We start from the raw sequence: 11,922 nt of genomic DNA, 5'->3' as shown, positions 1-11,922 counted from the left end.
ACGATAAAAGCTTGCTAATAAGGATAGTGAGAATAAAAGGCTAAAGCAAGAAAACCAAGAGTTGAAAAAATTTGCAGATTGGTATGCTCATGATCTGCAACCACGAATAGAGGAGCTGGAACGAGAAAGGGTTCAGATACAAGGTCAACATCGGCAGATAACAGTAGAGGTTCATCGTTTACTAGAAAAATAGGGACAATCTACTGTTAATCTCGCTGGCTTAGTAAGAAAACTTTTGACAATGTGTGTCCAGCATATCTTGTATTTCTTTTTACTAAATAAGATTTGAAGAGACAATAGTTTATCTTATTCTTTATGCTATATCTATAAAATCAGTCCTGAAGTTCATCCAATCCGCATCAAGTTTTCTTCTCATCTCTATAACTCATCTGCATTCCTTAAACATTCTCGTTTTAAGCCTTCTATTCTTTTCTCAATGACTCATTCTTCTAACATTTCTCTAGATCCATCCATGAGGCATTATGCATCTCAACCTCCTGTCCTTTCTGCAGCTACCATTGGTGTCATGTTGCAGCAGGAAAATAATAATCTGACTAATAAGTCAGATTCTGATGCTATTTATGACTTGGTAAGTCTTGGGACTCGCTACTCTTCCTCTATTGTTGCTTTTTCTCAGCGGCTACAAGCCAAAAATCATGAAGTTGAAAAGCTCAAAGAACAAATTGTTGTACTTCAACGAATTGTTCAAGAGTCTCACACAAGGGAAGGAATCATTCGGCAGAAGAATAAACAGTTGAAATCTTTATTAGATTCTTCATTCCGCTTGCCGGTTCCCATGGATAAAAATGACATGATATTGTATGAAGAGAATGAGCGTCTCAAACATGAGGCTAAGAATCTCAAGTTTATGTAAAAGCATTTAAAAAATCTATCTCTATTTTTATTGACTCTAGTCTATCTTTTAAGAGATATTCATAGCATGCATCATATCTATTTCTCTTCTGATCATACATAATCTATCTTCTGGTAAAGGTTTTGTGAAAATGTCTGCTAACTGATCGTGTGTGTTTGTGAATTCTAGTACTATATCGCCTTTCTGCACATGATCTCGAAGAAAATGATATCTTATTTCAATATGCTTGGTTCTAGAATGTTGTATTGGGTTCTTTGAAAGATTTATAGCACTTGTATTATCACATTTGATTAGAATGTGATTATACATGAGTTTAAAATCTTCAAGTTGTTGCTTCATGTAGAGAACTTGAGCACAACAACTACCCGCAGCAACATATTCTGCCTTAGCAGTAGATAGTGCAACAGAATTTTGTTTTTTACTAAACCAGGAAACTAGTGCATGACCTAAGAAATGGCATGCTCCACTAGTGCTTTTTCGATCTATTTTACAGCCGGCATAATCTGCATCTGTGTAGCTGATTAGATCGAAAAATGTGTGCTTAGGGTACCATAACCCTAGGTTAATTGTACCACTAAGATATCTAAGAATGCGCTTAACTGTAATTAAATGTGATTCTTTTGGAGATGATTGAAAGCGTGTACATAAGCACACACTAAACATAATATCTGGTCTACTGGTTGTTAAATATAATAAGCTACCAATCAAACGTCGATATATCTTCAAGTCAACCGGCTTACCGGATTCATCTTTATCAAGTTTAGTTGATGGGCTCATTGGTGTTCCAATTTCCTTAGCATTTTCCATCCCAAACTTCTTCAGTAATTCCTTAATATATTTTGATTGATTGATGAATGTCCTACTTTTTGCTTGCTTAATTTGCAATCCGAGAAAGAATGTAAGTTCTCCCATCATGCTCATCTCAAATTCTTCCTGCATAGTCTTAGCAAAAACTTGACACATATTTTCATTAGTAGCACCGAATATTATATCATCAACATAAATCTGAATCAAAAGAATATCATCATTTTCATATTTAATGAAAAGAGTTGTGTCGATTTTTCCTCTTAAAAAACCTTTTTCAATCAAGAAACCACTGAGTCTCTCGTACCAAGCTCTAGGAGCTTATTTAAGTCCATATAGTGCTTTTGTGAGTTTGAAAACATGATTTGGGGAAATATGATTTTCAAAACCTGGAGGTTGCTCAACATATACCTCTTCATTTATAAAACCATTTAAGAAAACACTTTTAACATCCATTTGAAAAAGTTTGAAATCTTTATAACAAGCATATGCAAGTAGCATTCGAATAGTTTCTAATTTTGCGACAGGTGCATATGTCTCATCATAATCGATTCCTTCTTCTTGATTAAAACCTTAGGCTACAAGTCGAGTCTTATTTCTAGTAATGACTCCGGACTCATCTTTCTTGTTTCTAAAAACCCATTTTGTTCCAATAATAATATGATTTTTGGGTCTAGGAACAAGTGTCCAAACATCATTTCTTTCAAATTGATTCAACTCTTCTTGCATAGCTAGAATTCAAGATTCATCAAGAAGTGCGTCATCAATATTTTTGGGTTCAATTTGAGATAGAAAAGCAGTATGATTGCAAATATTTCTAAGAGATGATCGAGTACTTACACCTTGTGAAGGTTCTCCCAAAATTTGTTCCACTGGATGTTCTTTCACAAATTTCCACTGTTTGGTTGCATCTTGTATTAAATTTTGATGATCTTTCCTGATGGCTCCATATTGAACTTCCTCTATTGTTTTCTCTTTGTTGAGATTGAGACTTTCCGTGTTATTTATACATCCTGTTTCTTCATCAATAGATTTCTTGGAGAGTGGAGAATTAGATTCATCAAATACTACATGCATAGATTCTTGTACAGTCAAAGTCTTTTTATTGAATACTCTATAAGCTTTACTATTAGTAGAATACCCGATAAAGATACCTTCATCAAATTTTGCATCAAACTTGCCTAAATTATTCCAATTTTACCTATTCCCACGATCTTCCCTTTCGAGTTGTCTCTAAATGTCACGTGTCCTTCTTCTTTAGATCTAAGATCAAAGAACTTAGTCTTGTCTCCCCTCATGTGTCTTGAACATCCACTATCTAAAAACCACTTATTTTTGCTTGTGGATGACTTCATGCATATCTATAAAAACAATTAAAATGATTTTTCTTGGTACCCAAGTTCTTTGGGTCCTTTATTTATTAGTATTAGAAGAAACAAGATTTTTAGGTACCCATATGGCCCTAACAGTCATTGTATGATTTCTTCTAATAGGACAAGTATGATAATTATGACCATTTCTATTACAGAAATTGTAAATAGCATGTGACATATATGAAGAACTTGAATGATTATAATAATATCTTTTTTTGACAAAATTATTTTTATGAAAAGAATTTTGATTATTGGTCTTTGATATAGAAGGATTATCAAAGAAATTTTTATAAGGTTTGTATTTTTGTTTTGGCATATATCCCAAGCTTGCCTTGTCAAAAACACATCTTTGACTACCAAGAAGTTTTTCAAAATTTCTTTTTCCATTCGTAAAGTTTTCAACAATATTTTCTAAATCGGTTTTCTTCTTATTCAATTCAAGATTTTCATCTTTCAAAATGATATTTTCTTTTCTTAAAATATCAATTTTATTTGTTAAAGAAAAATTTTTCTTTTTCAAAGCAGTATATTTGATACCCAATTTTTCAAATTCCTCATAAACCTCTTCTAAAATATTTTGCAATTCTTCATATGAAGAATTTTCAATATTATCAAGATTTGTTACCTCAATGTCATCTTTAGCCATAAGACAAAGATTTGCTGATTCTCCATTGCTTGCTTCACTATCTGAGCTACTTGAATCATTATCCCATGTAACTTTCATTGCTTTCTTGCTCTTGTTTCGATCTTTCTTTAGCAGAGGACAATCTGGCTTGATATGACCAGGCTTATTACATTTATAACAAATTAAAGTGTCATTTTTACCTGAATCTTTCTTGGAAAACTTTTTGAAGGATTTCCTCGGAGGAATTTTATTTTTCTTTAAGAACCTCTGAATTATTCTTGTTATCATTGCAACTTCTTCATCTTTGTCTTCATTTTCCTCATTTTCATCACTTTCACTTTCATGAGGAACAGCTTTAAGTGCCAAGCTCTTCTTTGGCTTTCCTTCTTCTTCTCCTCTTTTCAATGTGTACTCATGGGTGATAAGTGACCCGATGAGTTCATTCACTTCGAGCTTCTTGAGGTCTCTAGCTTCAAGAATCGCTGTCACTTTTGATTCCCAGCGTTTTGGTAGAGAGTTGAGAATTTTTCTTACTATCTCCACCTTGGAATAAACTTTGCCAAGAGCTGTCAAGCTGTTTATGATGTTAGTAAAACGAGTGTGCATACTAGAAATAGATTCATTATCATTCATCTTAAACATTTCATATTCATGAGTAAGAATATAAATTTTTGATTCCTTGACTTACGAAGTTCCTTCATAAGTAACTTTCAAGTTATCCCAAATTTCTTTTGCCGTAGCACAAGTCATTATTCTATTAAACTCATTTCCATTGAGAGCATTAAATAATAAATTCATAGCAGTTAAATTCAAAGTATAAAGTCTATCGTCTTCACGATCAAACTCTTCTTCTTTCTTTTTGACCTTTACTCCATCAACCACTTTTGTTGGAATATAAGGTCCATTTACAATACATTTCCAGCTTTCTCGACCTTGAGCCTGAAGGAATATTCTCATTCTAACTTTCCAGAATGAGTAATTATCTCCACAAAAGAGTGGAGGCCGACTGCTAGATTGACCTTCACCAAATGAAGCTGAAATGTTAGCCATAAGATCTTAACTCAAAAGATAGTTAATCTTATAATAGAGCTCTTAGCTCTGATACCAATTGTTGCCCAGATGACTAACACAAGAGTGGGGGTGAATTGAGTTGTATTAAAAAAATAACAATTATAAATCAAATATATAATATAAAATATAAACAAAATATGAAATAACAATAAATATAAAGAGTAAGGGTAAGAGAGAAGCAAACTCAGTATGTTAACGAGGTTCGGCCCCACTGCCTACGTCCTCGCCTCAAGCTACCCCTTGAGGATTCCCAAATTCACTATTCAACCTCCTTAAGGTGGAGATAGAAACCTATTACACATTTGAACAACACCGCTACAAAGGATCCGTGTAGAACACCCTCTACACTTGCAATCACCTTACACGTGGTGATTCAACTATTCCCCGTGTAGAATACTTTCTACACACACAAGGGTTATACACACCCTTTTTCTGATACAAGAGCTGATAGTGGGTAGGTTATCAGAAAACACTCCTCAATGAGTGAAATAAGAACAATACAGCGCAAACTATATCTCTCAAAATGAACAAGGATTAAGGCTCAATGCTTAGAGAAGAGAGAATGAAAGCTTTGAATGAATGTTGTATGCTCTTGGTGTTGTAACTGTGAAGCTCTCAAATGATCTATTTATAGACATATGAGACTTCATATTCAAATTTAAAAAGATTCACATATCAAAAACAACATCATTCACTTTTTCAAAAAATTCAAATAAAAGGTTCTTCTTTTTCAATTGTCAAAGACAACGTCATTCATTTTTTCAAAAAAATCAAACCTAATATTTTATTTTTGGCATATGACAAAAGGAGCACACTTTCCTTTTCAAAAAAATTTTAAACATAATCTTTTACTTTTTGTATATGACAAAAGGAGCACACTTTACTTTTCAAATTTTTCAAACAAAATCATCTACCTTTTGTATAAGTCTAAAAAAGCATCAATTACTTTTAAAAATATTCAAATAAAACATGCACATGTGAAAGATGACAATCAATTATCTTTAATATTTTCAAAATTCAACCCTTTAATCAAGGCATGCACATGTAAAAGATGACAATCAATCATCTTTCAAAATTTTCAAATTTAATTTTCAAAAATATTCATGCACATGTGGAAAATGTATTTTAATGCTTTATGATAAAATATTAATTTTGATCATTAATCCTAATTTCAAATTTTAAGAGATTTACAACATTACTCTATGAATTTAATGTGAACTTGCTTCCTTCTTGCTCATGCTTGGTTATTTGATGTGCTTGACTCCATTGTGTAGACAACTTGAGTTTGAAACTCCTTTATTCTTTGAATTCATTTGTTATCATCAAAATCCATGTGTAGATTTATAATCACATGAAACTTGAAACCTTGGGTTCAACAGGTGCAACAGCACTGAGTTTCACTCCCTTACCACCACGCCGATGATAACTGTCTTTGCCCGCCGTATTCCCAACGTACCCTTCCCCGGAATCCCCGAGAGAATTTTCTACTGCCGTACTATCCACCGAACCAGGTGTCTCAAAATGAGATGGCCTGGTAGTAGCGTCCTACAACAGAAGGTCTCTCCTATCACCAGACAAGTCTTCTGTAGCCCATCCTAAATTGCGACGTCGAAAAGATTCCTCAGCATGAAGCCAGACACCAAATTGGGGATTTGCATTCGGAGTTCGTTGTCCAGCCATACATCCTTGTTCACCATGCAAAATCCAGCCACATGCAAAGCAAATCTTTAGAAGTTTTTCGTACTTAAAATGCACCCACTGTTTTTTCTCAATACCCATAATAATCCAACCACGTGCAATAGCCTGTTGTACTGGAAATTCAACCTTCACCCAAAGGAATTTTCCCCATCCAATCCCGTCCTCCGCCACATCAATCTCATGCACAATCCCAACCGACTCTCCTATTTGTTTGCCCCATTCTTTTGTCATAAACCTGAGAGGAAGATTGTGGATTTGCATCCAAAACGGTGCAGTTACGAACTTCATCTTGGTGGCTGGGATGCTCCATTGTAGGGTTGAACCAGAAACAGAGAGTTATCAAAAAGCCATGGAGTGCCGTCCAATATCCGTAGACGGTCTGCATGGGTTGCAAAGGTGATGACGAAGACATTTCTATCAACCTCTTGAAATATAGCCTTCTTACTTATCCTCCATATCTTTCCCATCGTTGCAGCTATGGTATCCTTACTGACCATACGATTGGAACAGACCTTACCTACAAGACTTCTCTCCCCCTTACGCTGAACATCAATCTGATCACAAACTGGTGCGTGAATCATCACTTCCTCCTCCTCCGATAGCCTGAGATTGTAACAAAGGTCCTCAATTTCCTCCATGAGGAACCGCCACTAGACCCGAACACCAAACTGGCAAATAACCAAACTATACTTCTCCTCTAGCAGTCGCCTCCAGAGAGAAGACTATATTCATCCAACACATGTTGGAAGCTGACACATCATGCCAATTTAATAGTAATATAGTATTAGACAATTAGTATTAGGCCATAAAATGTAAATTGTAATTAATCTACATTATATACTAATGTATATTAGTATTAATAATTTACTAATGTACTTATTAAAAAGAATATATTGAGAATTTATTAGGCTATAAAATGTTATTAATATATATATATATTATGATTAAAGTATATAATCAAATAAATTTTCATGTTTAAAATTAAAATATTATGTTATAAATTATAATAACATTATCTTATATATAATTATAATTTATAACAAGATAATGTTATTATAATTTATATTATTATATATTATATATATAAATTATATATTATATAAAAATATTATATATAATATTTTAAAAATTAAGTTAAAATATATAATATAGTGAACCCGTCCGGTCTGGTCTGGTTCTAAAAAGCATAGAGCTGGAACTGGAATCGAACCCGTACATGTCGGTTTTGGAACTAAGAGAACGGGTCCCAATTGGAACCGATCCAAAACCAGGCAGCGCCATATGATTTTCCGGTTAATTTTTACACCCATAGTTTTGGGTAATATTGTGTACTGGCTGGATTAATTATGAAGCTTTATTAAACTAAAATAAAGCTTTATTAATTAACTGCAAATGATTGCTGCTGCCATATTAGTTCATATGATCTTGTTTGACTTGTGTTGGGAAAGCAGATATTTAGTAGGCAAATAACTGTTATTAATGGTAGTTTATTACTTATTGCGTATAATCCATGTATTAGCATAAACTAATTTTGTAGTATTTGAGTTAATATGTTCTCTAACTGGAGGGTGATGTTTGGGGAAAACGTAGTGGGGATTTCTTTCTGGTATTCTTTTGGAAGGCCTTGAATTCAGAAGGAAATGTTGTAAGTGCTTGACTTCAGGACCTTGTTTATATGTTTGATACCATATTCCTTTTTGGAATTTCTTTTGAATTTAGAAGGCAATGTTGTACCATTTGGTTTTGGCATCCTAGATTGTGATTGGGATTGCAAGGGATTGGGATCAGTCCAGACTGCAATCTTGAGGATAGGGCTAAATCTTGAGAACAGGGCTAGCCCTCGAGAGGTTATACTATAGCTCTTTGATTAAATGCTCCCATTTGTCTTAGTATAGATCACAATTAACGATCTTATCCCATTATTCCCTCTGTTTATATAATATATTTCTGATTCCTGCAAGGTTTTCATGAAGATGAACATAATTACGAAGCCATTACTAATTTACTCCCTCTGTTTCTCCAAATGATCTTCACCAGGTATATGATCTTCTCCCTAAATTTTGCCAAGTATTTATGTTTTCTCTGTGATTGTAGCTATATAATCTAGTAACTAATATATTTGCTCAAATAGGATTTTATTTAAATCCAATTTGCAAAACTAGATTTTTATTATTCGTTTTATATATGTATAAGCGCAGTTGCTGCATTTCTAATATATATACATACATATATATATATAAACTAGGTCAGGAGCACGTGTAAAATACGTTTGCCTAATTGAGTTAAACATGATTTTTATAAAAAATAATATGATTTTTTTAAAACTTTATTAATGAATAATTTAATGCATAGAGACAAAAAAACAAACTTTAGCAAATATCTTTGGATAATGATATGTCGGTAATTATAATAATTACATATTTAGATACATTAGAAAACAAAAAGATTAGTTCAAAATTAAAATCAAAATACATTAGAAAAACATAGTCAAATAAAAATAGCACAATTGCCACTGCAATAAACACTATCACCACACTCAAAGAATGTATAAAATTTGAAATTTTTTTAACAGATATTGTTCAGATCTGAGTATTTTTCTTTGTGTGGAAATTTTTCTTTTGTACTTCTTGTTCTTTATTACCATTTTTTTTTCTACAAATTTGAACATTTATACTTAGATTAAGATCTGAATGTTTTTGCGAAATGTGTGAGAGGGTGGATTTGAGGGAGGTAGGTAAAGAGGCAGACATTAGAGAGTTGGAGAGAAGTTCGAGATGAGAGGAGTGAGGGAATTGAGAATGAGAGAGAAATGTAGAAAAAGACAATTGTATTCCTAACTCAAGAAAGTAATAGACTTAATGGAAAAATAATAAAAGTTACTGTAACAGTTAGATAGCCATTTATTATAATAAAATAGATATATATGTATGTATGTATTAGCTCTATCTTGGAATTTTACGATTCTTACTTCATTTTGTTTTTTAGGTTCAAGTTTGGAAAAAATACCAAAACCCTTGAGACTTGGGATTAGGGGTGAAAACGATCCTGTCTGAACCGACTCAGTCCATCATTTTTCCTGACCGGACTGGACAGAACATCTAGTCGGTCCGTTCAGTCCGGTCCGCATTCGGTCTGATCCAATTATCTTTTTATTCTTTTTTTTTTTTCAAATAAATCAATTAAAAATTTTATTTAAATTACTAAATTAAAATTAAGTGCATTATTAATGTAGATTATGTAACTAACTCATTAAAAAAAATATTTATTTGGTCAATGATACATATTATAAATTATATATACATACATAATACATATTATAAATTATAAATTATATTTATATATAAATTATTATATATATATATATACACTATATACATATACACATAATGGGAAATTGGTATTAGGTTAGTTAATTTAGAATTTACCACTTGCTTTATTTACTTACAATTTAGGTGTTTGATAAAAAATTTATGTAATAACTTTAATTAGATATAGATGTAGATGTTAGTAATTAGTTAATGGTGAATTGGTTATAAGTTAATTGATAATATACACTACTTAATTAATAGAATATTATTTTGTAATTACATATTTAAAATTTTATATTATAAATGGGTATAGGTTAGATGAAAATCACATAATTATTTATATAATTATTATATAAAACAATACATATAAAAATCAAATATATTTTTTTTTTGAATTCGATAGATCCAATCCAGTTCGGTTCGAGGTCCAATCCAGTTCGGTTCGAGGAATAGTGGACCAAACCGAACCTAATGTTTCTCGGTCCGATCGGTTTCTCCAGTCCAGACCGACCATTTTATAGCCCTACTAGGGATAGTATTAGGTCAGTATAGATAATGTAAATTCTCCCCTAATCACAAAATTGTCGTTTGTATCAACTCATATTTGATTTTCTTTAATTTGCAGGAATCGTTTTGCCTGATGCTTCGAACTAGGAGCAAAGGAGAGTCAGGAGACTATTCTTCTTGAAACAAGTTCGATTATCCGCTTAATCCTCATTTGTTGTTGTGTAAATCAAAGAGATTTGTTTCTTGTAAAATTGATGTTTTGCATTATGATATAAACAATGTAATAGTATTGTGTATTGATGTTTATTTATTATTTATTTTATTTTATAAAAATTTGAATGGGCAATAAAAAGTTTTAAAATGCCTATAAAAATATTTATTATATAAAAAATAATAAACAGAAAGGCTATATTAAACAAAAAAAATTCTTTAAAAAGGTGTTAGGGCTTGTTTGGGATTGCGGTGGGAGGTCTAAAAAGTGCGGTAGAACAGTATAAAGTGCTTATATGACAAAATTTATCCGTTTGATAGTTTTATATTAAAGTACTTTTAAACTAAGAAAAAGCATAAAACTACGTTTCAACAGAAGCACCAAAGTGATGCTTTTTGTCAGAAGCACTTCAAAAAAAGTAATCCCTATTTTATTGTGTTATGTATATTACGAAATGACCCTCATCATTTTAACATAATGACAACTTTGCTAATCTATATTTTTATTATTTCCGTATAATCTACTCAAGACTTTACCCATAAATATTTTTTATTTTTCTCCTATCAATTATGCATCATTGAAGAAATTTTCTTTTTTATTATAATTATTGAAAAATGTATTAGACTATTTTTGTTATTATTTTATTATAATATTTTATTTTTATCAAGTATATGTCATTTTATGTCATTTTTATGTCAAAAAGTGCTTTTTAAATTTGTTTCCAAACAAATTAGTATGTTTAAAAGTGCTATAGACATAAGGATCCCAAATAATAAATAACTTTTTAATAATAGAGCTTATTGCGTTAAGCTCTAAGATATAAGCTTTAAGTTAAAAGTAATATTTTCTACCGCAACCCCAAACATACACACAAAAATTTATAAAAACGAAAAAATTTGAATAGGCAATAAAAAGTTTTAAAATTCCTATAAAATATTTATTATATAAAAAATAATAAACATAAAGGCTATATTAAAAGAAAAAAAGTCTTTTGAAAAGTGTTACAAAGATTTATAAAAACAAAAAAAATTGAATGGGCAATAAAAATTTTTAAAATGCCTATAAAATATTTATTATATAAAAAATAATAAACATAAAGGCTATATTAAAAGGAAAAAAAAAAGTCTTTTAAAAAGTGTTACAAAAATTTATAAAAGCAAAAAAATTTGAATGAGCAATAAAAAGTTTTATTTATTATATAAAAAATAAAAAGCATAAAGGCTATAGTCTTTTAACAAGTGTTACAAAAATTTATAAAAACCAAACAAAATAAAAAAGTAAAAAAACCAAAAAAACAACAAACCAGGTATAAAATCCGGATATTTAGATTTGTCCGGCCCAAATTTATATATCTGCCTAGGTTTTGATCGAGTGATAACCACCCATATATTTTTAAAATTCGGATCGGAATCTGGATTAGAATGTTCCAGATATCCGAATTTGGATCTGGA

The sequence above is a fragment of the Carya illinoinensis genome, chromosome 11 (assembly GCF_018687715.1).
Source record: "Carya illinoinensis cultivar Pawnee chromosome 11, C.illinoinensisPawnee_v1, whole genome shotgun sequence".
Taxonomy (NCBI): domain Eukaryota; kingdom Viridiplantae; phylum Streptophyta; class Magnoliopsida; order Fagales; family Juglandaceae; genus Carya; species Carya illinoinensis.
The sequence above is the reverse complement of the archived record's forward strand: the minus strand, read 5'-3'. Positions refer to the sequence as shown.